The sequence below is a fragment of the Anas platyrhynchos genome, chromosome 3 (assembly GCF_047663525.1).
Source record: "Anas platyrhynchos isolate ZD024472 breed Pekin duck chromosome 3, IASCAAS_PekinDuck_T2T, whole genome shotgun sequence".
Classification (NCBI taxonomy): Eukaryota; Metazoa; Chordata; class Aves; order Anseriformes; family Anatidae; genus Anas; species Anas platyrhynchos.
Genome location: NC_092589.1, coordinates 7105962 through 7129792, shown reverse-complemented (window position 1 = coordinate 7129792; position 23831 = coordinate 7105962). Strand labels below are relative to the sequence as shown.

The 23831-nt window shown below is 43.2% G+C and overlaps 1 protein-coding gene across 3 annotated transcripts in view; it reads right to left on the bottom strand.

The window, feature by feature from the left end:
- The window catches only part of BMP2 (bone morphogenetic protein 2), a 171866-nt gene extending 150446 nt beyond the window's left edge, over positions 1-21420 (bottom strand). For 2 of the 3 annotated variants that reach the window (XM_072035255.1, XM_027453308.3), the window contains exons 1-2: positions 21336-21420; positions 7771-7885 (exon numbers count right to left, since the gene is read on the bottom strand). The gene's annotated coding sequence lies outside the window, so the exon portion shown is untranslated. Of the gene's footprint in view, positions 1-7770; positions 7886-21335 lie in introns of those variants that run through there. The other variant, XM_072035257.1, reaches the window with a different exon arrangement.
- Positions 21421-23831: the final 2411 nt, after the last annotated feature.

The window sequence follows — 23831 nt, the reverse complement described above, 5'->3', positions numbered from 1 at the left end:
CACACGGAGGACTCACTGTGTCTTACACACAGTGCATCTCCTCCTGCCTCTCTCTCTAAAGCCCAAACAACTTTGACTCCCTGACAGCAACACCCCAGGGGGTTCACAGCTGCCTACCTAGCCTGACCTCTTCCCCAGGACAGGTAACTCTGCTCTTCCATACTCTTCAGAAGAAAAACAATTTGTTTAATCAAACAGTCCACACTCCCCCTTTCCTGCTGCAATAAGAATTTTACCTCCATCAAACAGCTGAAGAGATTTCCTTTTAAATTCTAAATATGCATGAGGGAGCTGAGCCCCGTGTGCTTCATGACTGCACTCCAGCTGCCTTGAGCCTCATGATATTTTTTTCATCTGCCACACAGATTTTCATACGCTGAGGTTACCGCTCAATTACACTAGTGCTTGTGGAAAATCAAGAGGATGGCAGTTTATTGGAAATAAGTGTGAGGTAGAGTCCTACGGGGAGGAAAGGCACTCTTTGAAGCTCCAGTCCGCATCGGTTTACTCAGGCCACACAAGAGAAGGTGTGGTGGGTCACCAGCTGACACATGCTCGGAAGAAATCAGAAGTCACACTGTTTCTGGCGCACAGCCAGATGGGCAAAGCATCAACTAGAATGGGATTTTTAGTCCTTAATGTGAAGTTTTCCACTTCAAACAACCACAACGAGCAGGCCAAATGAGCTTAAAAGTCATTCAGGACTGACACGGAGCAAGAAAAGCAACAACAAAGAGTTTGCAACCTACTGCACTTTCACGCTTTTTCTGTTCACTCTGCAGGCAAATAGACACATTCCTAGAAGGGAACCTAATTTACAGGCCAGGCAAACAGTTCATGCTCTCACCCAGTGCTCCCATCCCTTACCAGGCCCATCGGGCAGCACGTGTCCTCTGAGCAAATGGGAAATGGCCAAGTTGCTGTGAGCAATCGGTAGCCTCACCCTGCGAAATAAAGCAGAATTCAAACTGGGCTCCCCTTGAACAATGGCACAAATACCTCCCGTCTCCAGAGAGAAGGGATTTGACTACTTCCTATTTCGCTCAGAGAAGATTTATAGCTGATCATCACACAATAAGTGCTGGGTAAGGCTTATTAATCCTTCCAAACCCACTTCACATCAGTGACGAATTCAAACTTATTTGGTGCATAAATCATAGGGTACGAATGTGTTATGTTTCCCCTCCTCTTTGGCTGCAATTCTGAATCCTTGAGGGTTTTCTTTTACAACCCCCTAATCTATTTATGTGGCCCCAAACACACCGAATTGAATTCTAGTTTATAATCTCACTTCTTGCTCATGCAGCACTTTCCCTCTCCCCAGCTCGTAGCTTTCAAGTGTCCCACTTTGTAGCACGCTGCCCTGCAATGAGTTCTCAGTAACAGAGCTCAAGTCCAGCTCTACAAGCAGCTGAAACTCACCTCGTGCTACAGAGCCCTCTGGCACTACTGAAGCACAGAAGTTACAAGATTAACCAAGGGCATTTGCAAGGTGGGATACATAAAGAAAAGCTCAGCGACCTGAGCTTCGTTCTCCTACAAAAAGTCTGGATGTATTAAAAATACAAAACAGGTTATGGAGGGTATTTTTCTTCATGAGGACGACAGCATTCTCTAAAACAGAACGAGAAGAAATGCACAGAAATGGTCTCCTTCCAACACAGCTCTTCCCTTTCACACTGTAACAACTTACGTGGCCAGAGCCATCCATGAGCAAAACGCTGCTCCCTTGGTGTTTAAGTGTTGGCACAGCAGGATTTCTGCTACTGCTCAGCAGTAGGGACAGTAGGCCCTGATTTTACCTGGTGAATCTAGATGCTGCTTTCTCATATATCTTTTAAAACCGTGTTCTTATGTCTTTTCTTACGCTTTCTGTGTTTTTGCTGCAAAGCCTAGCCTGGGCAAAACAATGTGTGGAAAACATGAGTTTCATGTTCTCAGAGATAAAGAAGCCTCTACACACGGATGCGCAGGTCTCCAATATTCTGATGCTGCTATTTCCATTCACGTCTACCTGCACAAGCTGTGCTGCCATGAGTGAGGCTGTTCTTCCTGCAGCAGCTAGCTGCAGCTCTCTCAAACTCATAAAACCATGTGATTTGGCCCCCAGATGGAGATTGGCATCCATCATAAATACACCGTGTTGTAACAACAACTGGCTCTTCAGTTTCCTCTACAGCTCTGCTTCGTTCTTCACCTCTGAGAGTACCATCACCGTTCACCAATCTGATCTGTTCAGAGAATACAGTCAACAATTAATCCAGCCTACAGGTATGATTCAAAGATTTTGCACCACAGTGAATTATTCCAGAGCTTCTCTCTTATGTTTAAAATTGGTACACCTTATTTCCTTATTTGGTCTCTATTTGTCTTGCCTTTGCTTTTATATGAGCTTCTCCAATAGAGCAACCAGGGTGCTGATATCAACATTTTCTACCTTACTCTTTTTTCTGTTTTCCTTTGACAGCTCAAACTGAGTTAACGTGTATCTGCAAAAGCAGCTCCCAGTTGCTTCACAAGGTAACACAGCTGGAGATACCAGAACTGTAGATATTTCCAGCAGTTGCCACTGAACCATCATATCTACCATCATTTGTTTAGAAGAAAAAAAAAAAAAAGGAAAGAGAGAGCCACAGTCTATACCGGGTTTGAAACTGGGAAGCCACTGGTCCTCATAATACTGAGAAGTATCCAGGAAAAGCCTGGCTTTAGATTTACACCTTTCTCTCCTCTGGCATTTTTCATCTGTGTATCTCAAAGCATCTCAGAAAGCAGATCAATGTCATTATTCCTGATTTATTTGTCCAAGGTCACCCAGCACAGACACAAGCTGAACTGCAGTACTCTGAAATGCTGCTCAGAACCACACAGGCCACGCACTCTCCCCTAAACAAGCATTAGCTATAAGTAAGGAAATTTAGGAGTCACTAGAAGTTTCTAAGATAAATGAAAACAAAATAAGAACAATTATAAATGTAAATGAAATAAGAAGCAGTGTGTCTGGACTGCTTTTTTTAGGCATCTGTCTTGAGATTTGCAGCACAGAAATAACATCTCGCTGACATCACAAGTATGTAGTTCTGTGCATTGAGAAAAACCTGCTGTTTATTTGGATCTTTTGAAGTCTAGTATCAATATAGCTTCTTAGTCCCCAGAGTGTCCTCAAGGTTTGAGATGTATATTTTTAACTTCTGTGCTTACTGACATTCCATTCACACTATTTAGCTGTTCTCCCCATCGGGGCTTCATCAGCTATCGCTCTGATTTTGGCACCACTGGGCTTTATTTGCTTTACCATTTCCTAAATGTCTGTGTGAGGAGTCATGGCCTGCTATGCCAATTAGCTCACCCCCACACAAACTGTGTTAACTTCAGAGCTAAGGCTCTTTGAGTGTATTTTTGTATGAAGGCAATCAGCATAAACCAAGGAAATCAAGTCCTTTATGTTTCACACCTCGAAGATGCATTGACAAGAAGATTACAACCACGTGAAATTGCAACTTGGTCTCGTTGTCGATGGTCTTGATGACAAATAATTGTTTTCCCAGCAAAATTCTTCACTCTGTGTGACTTCAGATAGTCACAATATACCCATTTGGACACTGTATGATACAACACCAGAGAAAAGCAGAGCCTGGACTTGCTGTGGGTAACTAACTGCTCACAATGTGGTACAAAGATTAAATAGTTTGGAATTCAGCGCTGTCCAAGTTGTTGTATGTTATCCCGATAGCAAAACACAAAGAAACCCAACTTAGATGCACCAACCAAGTTGGCAGGAACACAGAAAAAAATTTTTAGCTTCCATAAAGACCTACTGAAACAAGAGCTTCCCAAATCTCTGCAGGTATGTCTGTGACTTTTCCATCATCAGCAGCCTGCTGCTTAGGGAAGCAGAGCATTAGGCTTTCTTTAAAGGAGGTTTAAAAGCCCCTCTGTTCACTTTCAACTATTCATCACAGTCATTTGAAGTTCTCTTTTGCACCCCTCCTTCTTCTTACTCACATCTGGCACTGCATGTTACTACACCGCGACCATAAATAACAAAGAAATGATATGGAGATACTGGATGTTCCAGTGTCCTCATAGCCAAGTATTCAATAAATTCCCTAGGTTACACTACAATAAATATACAGGAGAAGAAGGTGGTGGTACAAAGTTCCCTGTTCCAGAACACAGCTTCTAAATAGCACGTTGTTATCAGGGCAGCAAGCATGTAGGCTAAAAATGGTTCTGAACAGCATCTTTAAAAGGTTTTCTCCTTCAGTGAGTATGTTTGCATTTAGAACTACAGAGCAGATGAGATTTAGCAATATCATTTTAGTAAGGGATGATCTCTGTCAATGTTTGTCTCCGGGCAAAATAATATGGCATTTGCATCTCCTACATACAAGAGGATGAAGTGGGAGAAGGCTGTTTTTAATTGCCTTTGTTCCCTATACACTATACAAGGTCTGTATATTGTCCCAACACATTAACTAGTTATAAGGTTACATGAATTATACCCTGTAACGCTCTGCATGAGCACTTCTGAGCATTTCTGCATGAGCGAATGACAATCCACCATTCTTAATGTCTGCTGTACATACATACCCTATTCCACGATAGATTTGTCTGATTATGGAAACAGAAGGGAAACTGTAATCAGTTTTGCAATTTTTCCATATGACAATTGAAATTACACTGACAGCATGAGCCCTGTTACCTTCCATCTTCACCATCTTCCATCTTCACCAGAAGCACATTTCTGCCGGCATACAGATTTCTCTGAAAATCAAGCCCCCTTAATTTAAGGGTAGAGTAAAGAGACTTTAAGAAAATGGGTTTTGGCCACCGTGGTTATTAAATGTTTCTTTGAATGCACAATTACAGAATATGGCATTTTGTGTTTCTGTAGGTAAAGTATGAGCACTTTATAGTCCAGAACAGACCTCTCAAAATTCTCATTTCCATACATTTGAGAGGAAATAATTCTCTTGAGAATAGTTATGCCTGTTTTCTCCACAAAAGCTATTTACGGTTAATCACTAACGACAGATTTGTTCCAGATATTTTCTGAAAATGTTTTTGAGTTCCAGTGTCCTAAGGACAAGTACCACTGTAGTGGTATGCTAATGAGAACTGACCACAGAAAAAAAACATTCCAGTTCTTCAGTTCACAAACCCATACAAGCCAGGTCTCACACACAGATTAAAAGGAGTGAATCTCAAAAGTTTGTCTTCACCCCCACAGTTTCCAGTGAGCTCATGAGAAATCTTTTCAGTGGTCTCACCAGACATTCGGCTCAAACCTTTCTTGGCTGCCCATCTTAAATTCTCTACCTCATTTTAATGAATACTGTTTTTCAAAGTGATTTGCATTTGCAGGTAGAAAGTTGCCTGTGTATTCCAACAGCAAACTGTGTAAGTGAAACTCAGGAAAGATGCAAAAGGAGTAGCAATATAAGACAGTAAAACATTTGCCTCCATCCTAGCAGGGAGGCACTCAGGGGTTAAACTGGACTACAGTGAAAGAAATCACTGGTGAAGGGTTCATTTATTTACATTCCCTTTAGAGGAGCCTACAAAGACATATATCAACAGAAACAAACCATTTTAGTACATTCATTGACTGAACATCCATCAGTGAACGTGATCTATGCCAGCATGTCTTAGGAGTGACAAGATATTATTATAGTAGTGCCAAAGGAGGAGGGGGGCAGGGGAACGAACAAAAGGGAGTGCTGATCCCTGCCTTAACAATGAGCCCCTATTCTCTTTCACTGCACCTGAGCTCTGAGGCTTCAAAACCAATGAACTTTTTCCATTGCCCACTAACAGATAGGCTGCGGTTTGCCTCACCGTTGGTGGTGTACCAGCTCTCAGTGGTATACTGCACTGTTTCCTTCAAAGGAACCCTTCGTCTTACAGCATCTCCTGACTACTGTATCTCTTCTGCTAAATAAATGACATCATCTCACTCAATCAGCCACATGCGGCTTCACTCCTTCCCCCCTTCTTCCCACTGTTTGCACTCGCTGTTTATTTTTTTTAAGCACCTCACCCCCTATTAATCCACCAGACAGTACAAAAGATCCAGTTGGGAGAGAGAGATTAGAGCTGTAAGCACTCAGGCTCTCTGTGAAACACCTGTTTCATTCAACTAAAAGTAAAAAAGCAGAGAGCAGGACAAACTGCTGGTGGAAATGGAGCTGAGAGAAAACTTGCAGTGTGATGAGAGCTGCCAAACTCTGGATAGCGATCTTCTGGCTTTCTTCAGTCAGTAGCGCCAAAAACACACCCTTCTCCAATGCTAAATTCATGCGCCTGTAACAATGGTAGGCTCCTCACTGACTGTGTCCCTGCTCTTCAACTCTGCCTGAAATCTAAATTAAAAGGACTGACACTGTCTTAGAGTTGGAACTATTTCAATCAGCTCCATTTCTGAAGCATCCTCAGCACCAAGACAGGATCTTTCCATCAAGACTTACAGCATATTTTTGAGGCATGGCCAAATGTTTTGTGTTTTTTCTTTCAACAGTAACAAGCATCTATCCCAATTTTGAAAAATGAGTAATTAAAGAGAACATGAACATGGCTTTGAACTTCTGTAATCATTTTGGTTAATCATATAAACGTAACACCAGTGTTCAGAAACATCAACATGTATAGAAAGGGTGAGTAGCTAGATGGCTGCTGGATTTATCTTCGCTGAATAGAGGTAAGTGGCAATACACAAACAAAAACACCAAGTGGCATAGCATGCTTCTGAGTCATTCTCTTTCTTTTATGAAATGTGAGAAAATTATATACCAAACAGATTGCATAAGCACCACAGGCAATAACTAAAGCTGGAAGAAGGCCAGGCTACATTAATAGCTGCTATTTGATCTAGTTCAAGATCCCTAACTACCCAATACCTGATGAACTCAGCGGAAAGGTTCCTATCAATTTCAAGAGGTGCTGTACAGGGCCCAACATGACTGTCAAACAGTGCACGGAACAAGGAGCAGAGCTGATGCTACACCAGTTAAGTTCATCACCACACTGCAAAGCAGGCCATGGTAATATTCGTATTTCAGGACTGATCAGCTGTTCCTCTTTCCAGAGGAATCTGGCCTCAAGTCCTGAAATCAATGGAATTACTCAAGGAATAATGCACCACAGAACCTGAATATTTATGGTAAAATCTACCGCAGCAATTTCTAATGTAGTGTGATCCAAGAATTCTGAATAAAAGATGAATAATGCACAGACAGACCTTCAACTGATATAAATTGGCCATTTCACTTCTAAAGCAAGGGGGCTGCAATTTGTAACAAAACTACAGCCTACCCTTTTCAAAATTAAAATATTTTTTTTCAGTATTTAAAGCTAAGAGAACAGCCTTGCTTTTACATTCTTACAGTATAATAATAGCTCATTTCTGTTGCCTTAAAGTGCATTTTTTTTGCTTGTTATAAAATTGTAGAAATCACAAGAAACTATTCAGGTTCCAGTTGGTTTCTTTTAAGTTTCACCGCTTATATATTAGTAACTTCTTCAAGAAGTCCCCAGAAGAAATGAAGCATGTATTACATAAGGAATTTTGTACACGAGTAATATAAAACTTACCTTTTCTTCTCCTTTCTAATATTTTTAATTGATTCTGTGAACAACACACGGAAACAAAGATGCTTATCTGTGTGTAATGACTGTATGTGTATGTAGGTATATGCCTGTATCCATCTACATATGTTGTTGGAGCAATAGTCATCGCTTCATGGCTCATCAATAGCAGGTTTTACTCACCTGATGGGCAATTTGCCATTGGGGCCATGCGCTCTGTCAACACCCCTTATCTGCCCTCATGCCTTTCTTCAGATCCGTAGTTAGGGGTAAGAAAAGGCTGGATATCTGTCTCCTCCTAAACACAATAAAATTAAAGCTGTGATTAGCAGTCAGCCCTGGACAACCAGGTTACATTCCACTCCGCATCCAGAGCCAGTGCAGAAGTGAGAGGCCACTGGCACAATACACAACCCAAAGAAAGAAAGTTAGCCCCAAGGCATTTCAAGCTGTGAGCACAACTCAAAATAAACAAGAATTAAGCTCATCCTTCCTTCAGGAGGAAGAATTACAGAAAGGAGTTCATGGGCGCACAGCACCAGGGCTCCCGCAAGTATCTGGCAGCTGTACCTTGCACCACACTGCCACTGCCGTGTGGTAATTTTTCTTCATTTGGAGCTTTTCAGGGACGTGGTGGAAACACAGACACCCTGACACGCACACAAACCGCTGCCATTCAAGCCTGGTCTCTTTGCTAGCACTTACTGTGCTCATTTTCCACTGAGGACAAACACTGCCCACACGCGCATGAGGCGGCACAGCCCGCTGCGGCTGCCAGAGCAGGCCAGAGCTGGCTGGAACTGGCTGGAACCGGCTGGAACCAGACAGAACCTTCTAGAACCTGCCGGAACTGACTGGAACTGCCTGGAGCCAGCCACACCTGGCATGGGGTAGCCCCAGCCTCTCCTCACAGCGGCCCCTGTGGCTGACGCCTGGGCACCAGCAGCCGGCACAGGGAGCAGCTGTGTCTTCAGACAAAAATGGGAGGAATTTACCACACATTCTGAAGATCCTGGAGAAATTAACCACAAATTCTGGGTTCTGAAGATTTTCAAATAAACTGCGTTCCCAGGCATGGGCTCTGACTTTGCAAATCGCCCCATTTTGCATTGTTGTCAATTCTGTTACATGCCGCTGACCCTTTCAATACAGACCCTCGGTTTAATGCTCAGGATTTCCCCTGATATCTGGTAGTCCAGAAAATGCTACAATTCTAAATTTTTAGCAGGAATTTCATTTCAATGAAGCCAATAGAGATCATCTGTCTTAATTACCAAACTCAAGTAAGCAGCTATGTCAAATGAATTAGCAGCGTGCACATAATCCCATTACACACATTCTCACTAGAGTATCTGCACCTCAGCTGACGGATCTGTCATTAACACAAGCACATTTTAGCTTTACTTCTAATTGAAACCTTACTTCTGGCCGGCCATTTGGCTCAGAGAGCCACGAGAACTACCTTTTCCATGTTCATAAACATCTCTGCTAGTCCCTGGTGTCACCACCTGATTAGATCTCTGGCACCGCTGGCTCCTCTTTGGCAACGAGGACACCATCGTTTCACCAAGTCTGCGAGCCTGTGTTAAAACTTAGATTTGAGGTTTAAGGCAGAACAGAAGGAATGGCAGATGTCCCATATAGCAAAGTTGCTTTGCTACAGGCCAGCTGAATTTTCATTAGCAAAAAGGACTGATTAACTAATGAGAACGGTCAAGAACGTAGGGTACCTGCATCCAAACTTTGCCTACGTATTTAACAGTAAAAATGATTAAAAAAGAACACAATAGATGGGCCAAGGATGTATATGAGAGGAAAGAGAGGTGATGGTTCACGTTGAATTTAACAAAATAGTGATGTTTTTGAAAAGCAACAGCTTTTCCCCAAACACGCACTGGGGCTTTCCTGCCTCTGTCAGAGTTCTGGTATTTGGATGCTGTCTGTCAGCAGCTTCTCATCCTCTCCTCCCAGTGCTCTGAGGCAGAACAGGGACTAAAGGAGAAAACAATTGTGTCTGCCATTCCCGAGGTGGACACACAGCCTTTCAAGTGATGCTTTTCTCTCCCTTTGCTGATGGCACTGCAGAAGGCTTCCAGCAAACTGAGCAGTTCGGGTGCTATCTATCACCTGCCTGCCCCTGAACTGGTTCTTGAGATGTGGCACTCACAGGGGCTCCAGTCAGCTCTTCCTCCCCAAGGAAGGCACTGGCAGATCCGAGTCCCTGCTTCCACCAGGCCCTCCTTGAGCCGGCAGGGTTTAGCTGTTGAGCTGTAACCCAGAGAGCACGTCACCTGAGCCACTCCGCAGGCTGGCACCTTGGCCAAACCAGGGCAGATGCTCAGAAGGGAGGCCAAAAAGACCATCCCAGCATCACCCTGATTTCAAGTCTTTTTTTTTTTTTTTTTTTTAAATAATAAAGATTCTACTCTGAAACAGATGTAACATATTTTATGCAAGTAAAATAATGTATTCCACCTTGTGTTCAGTCTCAAAAATTGCTGAACCATTTCTGCTGATCATTTCCAAAGAAATTCAGCCTGAAGCAGACCTCAGGACATATGATTTCAGCATGCATGGTAAAAGTTTAACAACATTAGAGGCTACTACAATGGAAATTGTTGGGCATCACTGGTTTCACTTATAATAATGAAACTCGGTTGAAAGCTAGAAGCAGCTTTATGCAGTAGTTTTACATAATAAACACCCTTTTTTCAATACCAAATTGTTTTACAGAAACTGACTTCAGCTAAATGTTTTGCCTTTCTGAGTTAATCTTGACTCATATATTTTATTCTCACCGCATCACTGTATTTCATTGTTTCAACTTATACATATATTACATGAAAAAAATGTTAATAAGTACCATGTGTGTATACTGTTATACCTTTCTCAGTATTTCTATTATACTATACTGTACTATACCATACTATAAAATCAGTACTACCAAATGTAATATTTTCAAGTTTCAGAATCAAAATGCTTTGATGCTTCCAAAGTAAAACTTCTCGGAATATCTACTGCACAGGGAGTGCCAAACTGCCACCTGACATGCTGATGGGGTATGCAAGCTGGTTTTGAAACTTCAAATGTTACTTCACCAAAGTTCAACCAATACTACCAACAGCATGTAACACCTAAATGCCCACCGTGGGACTCTAAAGTGCTCGAGTAAGTAGCTCTCAGCATCTGTGAAAATGAGACATCAAGCCAGTGAGAAAAACCAGGGGTTACTTCCTCCAACATGCTACCATCAGGCAGTTTGTACCTGTGTTCCTGTCATTCATCTGGACATTTTGCAGAGCTTAATTCATTGAAGCTTTTTAAGTTACATAACTTGCTTTTACACAAAAGCAGAGCTATCATAACAGTTAGCTGGAGAGCTTTTCACATTTCATTGTTAAAAACAAGCAGATCCTTCCTCAGATATCCATGGCCCTCCCCGATGTTCTTTCACCACTGGCTCTACCCCCATCATCCGTCCCAATCATCTAAACAATAAGATTCATAAAACGCAAACTGTGAGCACAAACATAAGAAGACCTAAAGCTTATGAGGACACACACAGCGTTCAGCTGAAAATCAAACACCCTGAGAGCAGTAAGCCAGGAACCCAGTTTTGTGAAGCACATGTAGAGGTCATTTTGCCATGGAAGGAGGCTAGGGCCATTGCTAGAGTTGCCTGAGAGCTGCGTCAAACTTTGGGGCAGCAGAAATTGTCCTGGCATTATCCTGTCCTTCTGTTTCAATAAGTTTTTGCTTTTCATGTTTGTCACCTCATTGCACGGGCAGGTCTGCTCCTCCCTGTCCATGCCTTACATCCTGGTGTCACTGGCAACAGTGCAAGGCAGGAGCCATCCCTAACTGATTTCATGAATGCTGAGCGTCTTGGAGCACTTCACTAATACCAACCACAGCTAATGGAAAGCACCCTGCTACCTTCAGCATGCTGTTGATCGGGAACTAATACCACATTAATTCAACTCCATAAAGATACATTTTGAATGAAATACAATGAAATACAAAGCCCGCATTCAAGTATCAGTATAAGGAAATAATGCACATATAAATATACATAAATACATGTATTACTTCAATATTTTACAGACGTCTCCCTTATGTAAATATACATTGGACGCTTTGTGCAGTTTATTCACTGCAGGTTATTCCATACAGAGCTCCACTCGGTGCCTGCTGGTAACATTCACTGTTTCTGCTAACAATTCCTGAAGCAACAACTATCTGCACATTCTCCAGGCTGCTAACAGGGTCCTCCAGCGCTCATTTCTCTATTATTACCACACAATCAGTTCCCTTTGGACTTTAAAAAAAAAAAAAAAAAAAAAAAAGATAATAATAATAATGATCTGGGAGAAAATAAAAACCATATGGGACAGCTCTTGCAGCTGGCATGAATCATCCTAACCCCACGGCAGTCAGTGGGCCAGATCTTTACATGGTGTAAGTGGTCACAGTGCCAATGAAACCAAAGCTGGGCTCCAGGGACCAACCTTCTAACACCCTACTTCCCTGCTCAAGCTCAGGTTTTTCATCCAATATCAAGTACTAGATATTACTAGATACTACTAGTACCGTCCAGTCCTCTAGGCTAGTAATTACAGTTATTAAGATAATTAAGATATTATTAAATAATTAAGATATTATTAAGATATATGAAGATATAATATTAAGATAACTGCAAAGCTGTGGTTATCTTGGAAAAAAAACTTCGATCTGCAATTGCTTGTGTAAACGCTTGCTTAGAGGCACACCCTTCCTCCTGCTTTTTGGCCAGACGAAAGTGAGGTGCCTACTCCAAGCTGCATCTCCTCTGGTGGAGACAAAGAGAGACGGAGATCTCCTGCTCTCTTGGACACCAGGCTTCTGCCTCACAGGTAAACAGCATGATGCTCCAATCTCCCTTCCATCAGACCTCACATAATTGCTACACGAAGTTTTCCACGGGCAGGCCTGTTGTCCAGTTCTGCCGGAGAATGGTTTGTGTTAGCAACTCCCTGTGTACTGGGGTGGTAGACAAGGTCTTAACTTGTCAGAGTCTGCTGTTTCAGAAAGCTTAATAAACTGGACTGAACAACAGACTAAAAAAGGAAATAAAACATTTAACAGGCTGGTGTTTCTACCCCCTTCTGCTTTCTAAGAAAGACAAAATAAAAAACAAACAAGCAGTGGCACAAACCGGAGAGCACGCATAGCTCTCCCCAAGAATGCTTCCCCATTAACTTGGTGTTCGTCTGTGTTACCTACAAACCAACATGGTTTCAATTTAGTTTCTTATTAATCTTGGGCATTTCTTTCAACTGCTATTTTAAAAATAGAAACTTCATGCTGAACATTTTAATAGCATTAAGTTTCAAAGGCAACAAGCTGCTGTACTGATTTTTTTTTTCCAAAAACTTTATTGCCAGATGTAAGTACTTGCGATTATTGATATTCTTTGTTTTCCCACAGGTTTCTCTTTTCCTTATTAAACAATATATCTGTATTTAAGCAGCTCCATGAAAGTTTAGTGAGGTCCATGAGAAATCACTAGTCATCAGCCCACAAATCCATCTCACCTAACTTCAAGGCACTTCACCAAACTGCTTAAATTAGGAGTTTACCTGCACTGAACTACCCCTATTCTCAGTGAAAATGACTACAGGGCCATGGAGACTGCAGGTACTTTCATCCCACCTAAATTCTGAGTTGTTTTCTGGAAGTAACTATTTTTTCCACTGGTTATACAGAGAGCTCATGCCCACAGAGGGACTTAAGCAATTACATAAGACTCCAGTGAAAACTGGGAAGAACCCAAATTCTGGGGTCCTCAGCAGTATCAGCAAACAAGCAGAGGACCTGCTAGGAGACCCTTTCTAGGCCATGTATATTAGTTTAAATCTAATTTAAATCAAGATAATAGCACTACTGTGATTGCAGTAGATGGCCTCATCTAAAAGACAGTTTTAGTGGTCTTTGGGTAAGATGGAAAGACCAAAACAAATCAACAGAAAAAAGGCTAAAGTTTTAGTAGGCTTTGCTGCACGTCAGCTTTGCATTCAGCTCTGCTCAGCCTTTTCCCTCCATCACAAAGAAAACCTCACGAAACCACACCCCAGAAGCCAATGGCAGCTTAAGCACTGATTGCATAAAGAAGAGGATCGAATCCTTCATGAGCAGAGACAAGTCTGTTGAGAAGAAAGGGCACGAGCCCACAAGGGAAAATATGGGAACATTACAAAAAAGCAGTGAATTCCCACACACCGTATTTTGAGTTTGGGGAGATGGCAGTCAGTAGCAACCCTGGGGAACTGAAGGAAATCTTCGCATGCAGCTGTGAAATACTAACAGCGATCACACTAAATACAGCATTTTATTAGTGCATGAAGAGATTCCTGCCCACCCACATCTGCTAGTTCCCATCTCCTCAGATAGGCTGCAGCCATCCACCCGATGGGTTCGGCATCCAGCACAGCTTCTTCCACCAGCACCAGCGCTGCTCGGAGCTGCTGTCCCTTCCCCACCACCTCCAGTAACTCATTCCCACCACCCTGCCAGGCATTTCCATTCCTTCCCTTGTGCTAAATGCCAAATCAGCTGTTTATATAGCTGTGCTCAGAGGGAGCAGAAATTTCCAGTGAGGAGATGGGAGCAATAACCTTGTTTTCTATCACTGTTTTCAAACAGCTGCCGTGGGTCCTTACGAGGTAAAATAAACCACCCAAATCTCAAGCAGCTTCCCTGCTACATGACTGGGACGTGTTAAGGGAGCATTAAAAGACTGAGCTTCCTAGTGTATAGGAAAAAAAAGCAACTAATGGGGCTGGATCCAAAGTCCACTAGAAATCTGTAAGTGGACTACCACCGACTTCAGTAAGCTTTGGATCTTCTGTACAAAGCCAGCCAGCTGCAAAAGCTGCTAGAGTCAAAGGAAAAGATGCTATGAAGGAACAGTGGCCTTGTGGTTGAGGTACTGGCATGGTTTCAAGAGACTTGGATTCAGTCTGCAGCTCCACCAGTCCTGACCCAGTGCAAATCATTTAATTTCTCTGGACATCAGCTTCCCTTCTGTAGTGTAGGTATCTAATCTAATGAGTGCAAGGATGCAGAAATTCAGGGATGCCTGTGAGAGAGGAGGCAACTGCATGGTGACACTCAACAGCACCACCTCAAAGGTGTAACTCTGCTGCTGTGGACCCAGTAAGGTCTGTTCCCCCTGCAACAGGGTACACCAGCGAGGGTTTGGCCAGTATCCTCGTTTGCTTTGAGCTCACTGGAAACACCCGCAAGCTGTGACCGCAGCTTTTGCTGCCGTATCATTAACTAGCAGGCTGGACATCAAATATGGCTAATGCAGTGTGGAGGTCAGTGCAAGTTAGCAGATCCATGCTGTGCTCAAAGTTCCTGTGTCCCTACCCAAGAGATTTCATGTAAAGGAGTTTGGGTACGCTTACATGAGCTGCAGCAGCGCAGACACAGCTGTACGACTCCAGTCCAGCCAAGCAGATGAGCATTTATCCAACTCTTGAGCACGCGAACAGGCCTATAAAGAAGTCAAGGTAATACAAACATAATGGTCTTCCTGGGCAGAAGGCCTAGGAAAGGTAAGGCATATTTTCTTGGAGATTCAAGGAAGGTGGTCAGTCTTAATGTCACTGAAACACTCGTTCAGAAAACCCTCCACCAACGGATGTGGCTTTTGGCAGACAAATGCAAACCATCTATTGTAACATTATTCTTTTGTTGTAAGCAACAAGCAGAAGAAATTATTAAAAAAAAAATAATCCAAGTAAAAGCCCAAATTAAGCTCCAGAAATTAAATACTAAAATCATTTTACAGCATAAAAAGATCAAACTGCAAACAATCTGCAAAAGCCATTACTAATTTAGCATTCCCTTACTTCTTTTTTCCAAAGTGCAATTCTTTTCTTCAACCCAAGCATACTTTGCTGGGACCAAACCTTCTCATTAGATTTCCTGTGCTGTGGACTTGATGAGATAAAGCAGTTACTTAGGACCAACAAATCACTTCATCAAAGAAGCCCGTTCGTAAATATTCTCAACAGCAATTAATGTCCTGGTGTAAGGAACTCATTTTGTGCCACATTCCTTGATCAGGCCAAGACCTCCCTTCTAACATGATGGTTGCAGAAGATGGTCTTAATTTTAAAAGAAAGAAAGAAGCCATCCTGGCTCTTGTCATTGCCTCCACGTTAGCTGTTTTGGTTCATTTAGGCAGGAACAAAGAGCCAAAGTTTGGACCGAGCTGTTTGCTCTCAGGAGGGGCATCAGGATGCACCCAGGATGCAGCACCAACAATTTAAGATAAAGGTATTCCCACCCAGTCCTGGTAGGTAAAGGAATTAACATGTATAGCTAGAAAAAATGAAATTGAAAAGTTTTTTTCACATCTCTTTGCATCATGTAAAGGCCTGCCTAGGGAGTGTAAATGCACTGAGTCGTAGTGAATTAGTCAGCTGCAATGCATCTCTCAAAGCTGCACTAAGGCCCAGTCAGTGTGGTCCCTGGTGAACAAAGATACAAAGCACAAACTCAAGAGAAGATACAGGAGGTTACTTTGTGGGCTGGTTTTTGTTTGTTTTTTCCTGCAGATATTAAAACACATACCCTGTTAAGGCACAGTATAATTCTCTCTGCTTTGACAGGAATACTCAAGCACCATTTTGAAACTGTAACACTGAAAGACAATGTGTAGTATTCTTTTTTTCAAATAACAATTCTAGTTCTGCTCTTGTTGAAATGAGTATTCCTCTTCTTGTTTATTTGAATAACCCGATATTACAATGCAATAAAAAGTACAATATGCTAGAAGAGAAAATGGACAAATCATCAAGATTCAGTGATTTATTTCAACTCAGCGTTAGCTTACCAATTAAACAACTTCTAAATATTTTATGGGGTTCTAACCTTATAAACAAGTCCATGAATAGTCGTAAAGGTGCAATTCTTGAAGATATTTCCAGGTTTAAAAAGACCCTCCATTTCTGTAGGGAAAATCATCTGCCATTCAGAAGTCGCTAAATAAATGCGAGTATATGAACTGATTATAAAAGGCCTACTGAACTGGAGTAACAATAATGCCTCAGTCTTGAAAACATAGAAAGTAAATGCAATTTTACATTAAAGATCTGAAAACAAACTCAAGGCTAATATTTTCAGGGGAAAAAAAAACTTTGATCTCTTTTTCTTTCCGGGGGGGAGCCAATATCAACATGAGTGATTTTGTACTATATTCAGGAGTCTTTATGTGGGTTAATAATGTTAAAGTTATTCCACTGCTTTTTCAGACTTTTCTGGAATCAGCTCCTTGGTGAAACAGGGCCCTATTGAAGACTCCTGAATTTGCATAGCATGTGCAAGACATTTAGATTTATATTCCATGTTAGGTTGGTGTGTTTAGAGCTTACTCAGGCATATGCAATTCATTGGCTGTATTGTTATCTTCACAATGAACAAGCACACTCACTTCATCTGCAAGAAATACAGCTTTGAATGTAGAAAATTAAATTTCCATGAGAAAATGTGTTCCATGAAAATTTCCATCAATAAAGGCTTTGCTCAAACATACTGAGGTCGAAAGACTTTGACTTGAGCCTACCTGGGTACACGGGCACTTAGCTAGCAAAACCATGAAATCATTTGTACAGGACTCCTTTGAAAGTGCTCATCTAATGACAATTACTCACACTACAGTTCTGTCTAAAAACCTTTGGCTGTCATGATTCTTCTGTGTTCAGTGATGAATTTGCCCACGGAAAGTGGCAGATTCTGCCTCGAAGACTTTACAAACTCAATGGATAAAGGAATCATAATTATCTTGAAAACACTGAGAAAGGTGACATTAGTGATGAAAAACTGAAGACACTGAATTACAGAGACCATGGAAATGTTGCAACCACCCACAGTTCCCACTCAGATCATATCCCTATGCCCTATGTCAGCGGTGTGACCCAGCTGGCAGAGGATCCCCCACGTGCAGCAGCGATGTAGTTCCCGATGTCTGTACGGCAAGGTCTGCCCAGAAATACTAGAGCTGGACACAAAAGTCATTTAGAGAACTCTGCAGCCGATGGGTTTGCTTTGATATTGGGGGGACACCATTGTTCATTTCTCACTTGCTGGCAGCACCAGAGTTTGTTGGGGGTGGTATCCAAAGTGGCACTAACATTGTCGTTCCCTTAGTTGTTTGCTGTTCTTTGTAACATGTAGAGTGTATGTTACAAGGGACAGGGCAAAGGAGCTTGTACAATCACAGTGCTGTCCTGTGGCAGAAGACCAGAAAATTTTGGCTGTTACGGCTTCCAAAGCAAAAGCAGGGGGAGCGTAGCTGCTCTCACCATGTGTGTCAGAGGGATGCACAGCAGAAAGGAGATCCATGCAAACTAAAGAAGAATATTGGCTCAAGAACAAAGCGGCATCTACAGCCATGAATTAATTTGGGTAAAAAGATTAGAAGAAGGTGAGTCACCAGAACAGCCTGCCAAGGGGAGCTGTGAGGACAAAGAACTCTGACAATCAGCGATGGCGGTTTGAAAAGTTTATGGAAGTGATTTTATGATGCAGAACCTATGATAGCAGCAGGCTGGATTTCTGTCTCAGCAGGTCCCATCCATTTCTGTTCCTAGCTTCCTTTTCAAATTCCTGATCCTGCACCACTACACTGAATAAAAGATTTGCCAATAGTTTCAGTAGAATCGCCTCAGCTACAGCAGAACATGTGCTTTCTGCAGGGCAAGAGAAAGGAATTCATGGATCATAAAGTACTGACGACTGCGTGCTTTTCATTTTCGTTTATTTCATTAAGAACTTAATATTTGTTTTCTAACTGTTTCATTAAGCCATAAAATTTTCCTTCAGGCCATGGGCCTTTTCTTCTTAGCAGTGGCTAATTTGGCTGTGGAGCTGGTGGTCCAGAAGAGAATAAAGTGGACGTCTTAAGAAGATGTGGGAGATGTGCATTACACCATGCTTTTCAACTGTTTCTGTCTTTACTGAGGAGATGTATCCATCAAAGCCTATTAGGAGACTGGATCACAATGGATATATGGCGTGCCGGCTGGAATATACAACACCAGAATTTAAAACAAGGGTAACACAGCTGGTCTGAACTACTGTCATCTTCTATCCAACTGAAACTTTTTCTGAGTTTTTAATACCAAAAGCATTTCAGATGTTCAACTCCCAGTGAAAAAAACAGGGGACAGCTTTACCTTCAAACACACGGTCTGTCACAAATATAGTAATAGTACTGCAGACACACAGGGGGGCTACTTGCTGCTTTATTTACTGCAAAATCACTCCAGATCAGTTACTTATGTGCCAGTCACCTACATCAATCTGAGCTGTTCTTCTGCGAATAAAAGGCTTTATGATTATTCTCTAACTGGGCAAAATAAATCAAGAGGGAGGATATGGACATATGCCTGTCCTGACAGTTTTGGACTACAGAAGGAGAAGGTGATAGCTCTGTGTCCAAGGAGGCTGCCACCATGCCACATAGCTGCTTATTTTTTAATAAAAAATAGTTCACTGGCTTCAGCTCTTTCATGCCCCTCAAAGAAGTCTATAAACTGTTTGTTTTTCTTTTCTCTCATAGTTAGAGCCAAAAGCTTCAATGAATATAATCTTTTACAAGGAAACACACCAGTCAGTACAATCTCGGAGAACCCCCCAGGTAAAACAATGCAGATTTCTTGAAATATGCCTGTTTGCACTGAAAGTGAGAGGAGAGCCACGGAAAGCATTTGAGTGACTGAGTATAAACACATGTGATGAAATAGTAAGATTAAGTATTAAAGCCAGATTTATTTGCAGGAACTATATGACAGAAATCAGTACTTTCTCAAAGAGCAACTGCTGGAATTCTTAGCTAAAAATACAGGACAAAGCTAATAACCTTTAGCATAAGTCTTCTCTCTCAGCATTTTTGGGAAGTGGCTACCCCCAGCATTATCCACCCGTGACATCATTATACAGGTTTCAAAAATAAACAACAAAACTCTCAAAACAACAATTAAACTATAATGAACCAAAATACCTGGCTTGTCTTGGCTTAGAGACAGAAATCTCCAACAAAGACTCGGTATGGACACCTAATAAAGAATACACACCATTGCTCTCATCACAAAATCTGGTGACTATCTCAGCTATAAGTAACAGGTCTCATAAATGTGATGGAATATCACTGAAGCATGAACTAATCTTTTTGGTCTGTGAATATAAAGTGTGTGCCAATCCCAAAATATATTCTATTCTCTTCCAGATCATTAATGAAGAGATCATACACTTCTAGGCACCCTAGCATATTGTTCACTGTACCAGTTCAAAAGCAGACATTGCCATGCGAAAATTATGTTTTTCCAATTGACCTGTTGTTTTCTGTGATCAGTGTTGACCTAAAGAACGACTGAAAATACATTTTCAGTAACTATATCATGAATATGCCAAAGGCTTCTTACATAATGAAATGGATTGGAGACGCGTGGAAGAAAAGAACTGTAAAGAGCAAAGAAATAAGAGAATAATACAATGGGACTTAAAAAGTCTGAGAAATATGGGAAGAAAATAAGTAATAAGAATACATCTAAATAATAAGTAATAAATAATGAATAATAAATAAGTAATAAGTAATAAGTAATAAGTAATAAGTAATAAGTAATAAGACATACATCTAAAATAAAACAACCGGTAATACAGAGCGTTCATAGACATAGGAAATTGCAGCAAAATCCTCTGTCTGTAGAATCAGTGAGAGTTTTCCACGTTTGAGTTGGGATTCCTCCTTTAGAAAGCAACAATGCCAAAGCAAATGCAACTTTAATGAGAAGTAAATAAGAAAAAGTGGCAGGGCAAGCTAGACAGATGATGAACTGAAAGGAACCACCAACAGGGGGGAGGTCAGTCCCGAAAGCAGTGTTATTTGGAGCCCTATCTCAAACGGAGCTGTGGCCGGTGTAGGACTTCCCAGGGAAGAAGACACCTTGATGGGGTTTCACGCACGTACAGCGCGAGACCCAACGCCCTGCACGGCAGGAGGCACCACTGAAAAAAAGCTTGTGGACAAGCAGCACAGTCCTAGTCTAGCACTGCGATGTGAGATGCGGGGAGAGATGCTAACTGTTAACATCTCTACAAGTAAATTAAGTGTGCCTGGGAACATTCCTGGGCACGGAGGCCAGCTGGCATGGAGCGGGCTGAGCCTCCGCCAGTAAACACCCTTCGCCTTCAAAACAGGGAGGCTGCATGCAACCAGCCGACTGAGGATGGTCCCAGGAACTCGCCTGCTGCCAAACCGTACTCGAAAACTACCCGGGGCAGCACTGGTTGGCACATGCCAAAGCCTCGCCAGGGACTGTTCGAACAGTTCACCAGGGCGGGCAGTCACGCTCCCGGCCCAGGAACATTCCTGCACATTGTTTAATTTATTAGCAGAGATATAGCCAGCTCCCTCTTTTCCTCTCCTTGCCCAGGTGAAGTATTTCTCTTGATCAGGACGTGTCGCAGTAGCCTCTGTCACTGATCGACCCCTTCTCCCACCCCCAGCCATCTCCCCTCCTGTTCCCACACGCAGAGCACACACGGGAAGGGGCTGGCTTGAGCTGGCATAACCACACCACGGGTAAGGAATGGCTGTGCAAAAGGCCAAAAGCACGACGTGTTTCCAAACCTGCCCCACCTCGTGTCCACGCAGGGACCTCACTGCACAAGGGTGTCCAGGGCTACCTCTGACTTACCCAAGCATTTGGGTGGTACCAACACCAGCAGCACCCCGCAGCACCGGCTGCCCCGCGCTCACAGTTATGGATGGGCTGCTCCATCTGCCTCACTGCCCAGCATGTTCTTCAAAAAAGACAAAAAAAAAAAAAAAAAAAGACATCTTGAGACTGTTTTTCTGACAGTCATTGCCTTGAGGCACAAAACTAGCAGCACTCCAATTATTTTGTTTAAAATATACTTTGACTAAGAAAAAGAAAACCAACCCATTCTTTTCTCTGATTCAGTAGAAAAGATAACAATATTGGCTTATCCAGAAGAGGACAAGAACTTGAATGAGAGCCTGACATTCAAACGTGTGTGTGCGAGTGTGTGTTTAAACAAAACCCTCATCAGTTTAGATCGTATTTTCTGTTCAGAGTATCATGTACCCTCTAATAAATCCTAATTAAACCCTAAGTTCCAAGCCTAGTGCGAATAAATGTGCATTGACAAGTATATTGAGCGCTGGGAATTCACACGGCTGCCGCTCGCCGTTTGGGATATGTCGATGCACGTCGTGTTGTGTGTCTGGGTGAACAATACGAGCAGCGCCTCACCTTTCGCTGGGGTGCAGCAGCATGCGACGAGCTGGTAGAATTCAGTACCAGGAAGCTTTTGGAAATGGGAGAGGAACCCAAGCTGACATGTGCTGGTGACTCACAGATGAAAACTACCCATTTCTACGTCGCTCTTGGTGCCCTGAATTTAAAGGAGACTTCTCCCTTGCTGAAAATCTTGGGACGCCTTTGTATTAGGGACTCCTGTCCACCCGGCTGTACAGACAGCCAGCACATTTTACACAAACTCCAGTTATTGCTGCAGTGAGGCTTGGTTTAAAAATGGTATAAAGATAGATTAATGTGAGCTACCTAGATGCCAGAGATGATCCTGACATGAATCTGTGGCATCTGCTGGACATCCATCTGTTTGTGAAAGCCTCTTGCTAAAATAACCCCAGTTCTCTTCAGGGGCTGCAGGTTCACGGTCCAGGTGCCCTCCCTAAAGCCTTGCTGCCCTCTTGAGGAGAGATGAACCTGCCAGCCCGAGCTGGGGTCACGGCACGGGGCTGGCATGCTGACATCTCCCCTGTCAGGTGGTGTCCTGGATCCCCCAAGGGAAAATCCCACCTGGCCACCTCCCTGATACCAGCTGAGCTTCACCTCACCCTGTTTATACCTCTGCAAGCCCAAGTGATGCCGCTGCAGCTTGGTGAGCTGAGAAACCACCGCAAAATCCGATTTATGTTGGTTTGGAATACATCTGGAAATAGATGACATTTTGAAAAGTACCCTAGGCATCAGGGTCCATACACTGCACCTGTGAGCCACCTGTAAGACCAGCCTGAGGCTCCCATTACGTTAGCAAATGCTGCGGAGCAATACAAGAGGGTCTGTGGAGAAGACTGTTAAGATCTATCCTGGCCTTAAACCCAACCGATGAACAGATTGCCTGTCAGCATTTGGGGTTTGTTATCTGCACATCTCGTGGCCTGGTCTCATCCAAAAGCAACCCAGGACCCCCGGGAAGGTTCCTGAAGCGCAGTGGTAGAAAGATCCACTTCACAGGCTCAGCCGTGACCCAAAGAGAAGCACGGCTGCACCTGCACAGAGCTCGTGGGGAAGTGGCGTTTGTCCATATGGGCACCCTGAGGAGACCACCTTCAAGGCACCCCCACAGGCCGAAAGCAGCTTGGATTTCCTTGACTCAAGGTCTAGAAAGGGAGCTGGGCCACAGCCCCAGGGCTGCAGCACTGCACTTCTTCACGCCCTGCTGGTTTCAGGGCCACGAGGCTGCCCAGGCAGGAGCTAACCGGGCCCTGTCTCCCACCAGCCCAGACATTCAGCACACCTGCAATGCTCATGTAGGCACAGGAAAAGCGAGATGTGTGTGGAGCTTCAGCTGCCTGGTTTTAGCTATCACATCAGTCACCCACAGCCGCCCAAGGCATGCAAATGCTTTAAAACTTTACCTCCAGTGCCTATGCCAGCACAGAGTGTAAAGGAGGCCCCCTAGGAAACCCTCTGCCCTCTGGGCAAACAGCTTGCCACACCGGAGGGCCCTGCTCTTTGCTCATTTTGTACCTTGCTTCCATGTCTGTCCAGAGCTGGGCACGACAGGGTTCAAGTCTTCCCAGGACACGCCTCGGGTTCAAACCACGAACCTTGCGTTCCTTCTGCCTCGCAGGTACTTTCACAGCTGTCCCACTGACTCCTGCCACGCCAGCCAGGAGAGGCAGTCAGTCATCATCCACAAAGGCTGCTGGTTGCTGCCCCCGAGGGGGACCGCTATCTCAGAGGTAGGTCTGTGCAGCAGTCTCTTTGAACTCTGAAGTCATTCGAACAAGAAAGCGAGGCTGACAAAAGCTGCGGAGTCTTCTGAACACCTCTTCAGACAGCGCGGCTGAAAGACAGACTTCCTCCCCTGTGTCATTACACACACATGCACACACCCTGCCCCAGAACCGGAGTTTAAAT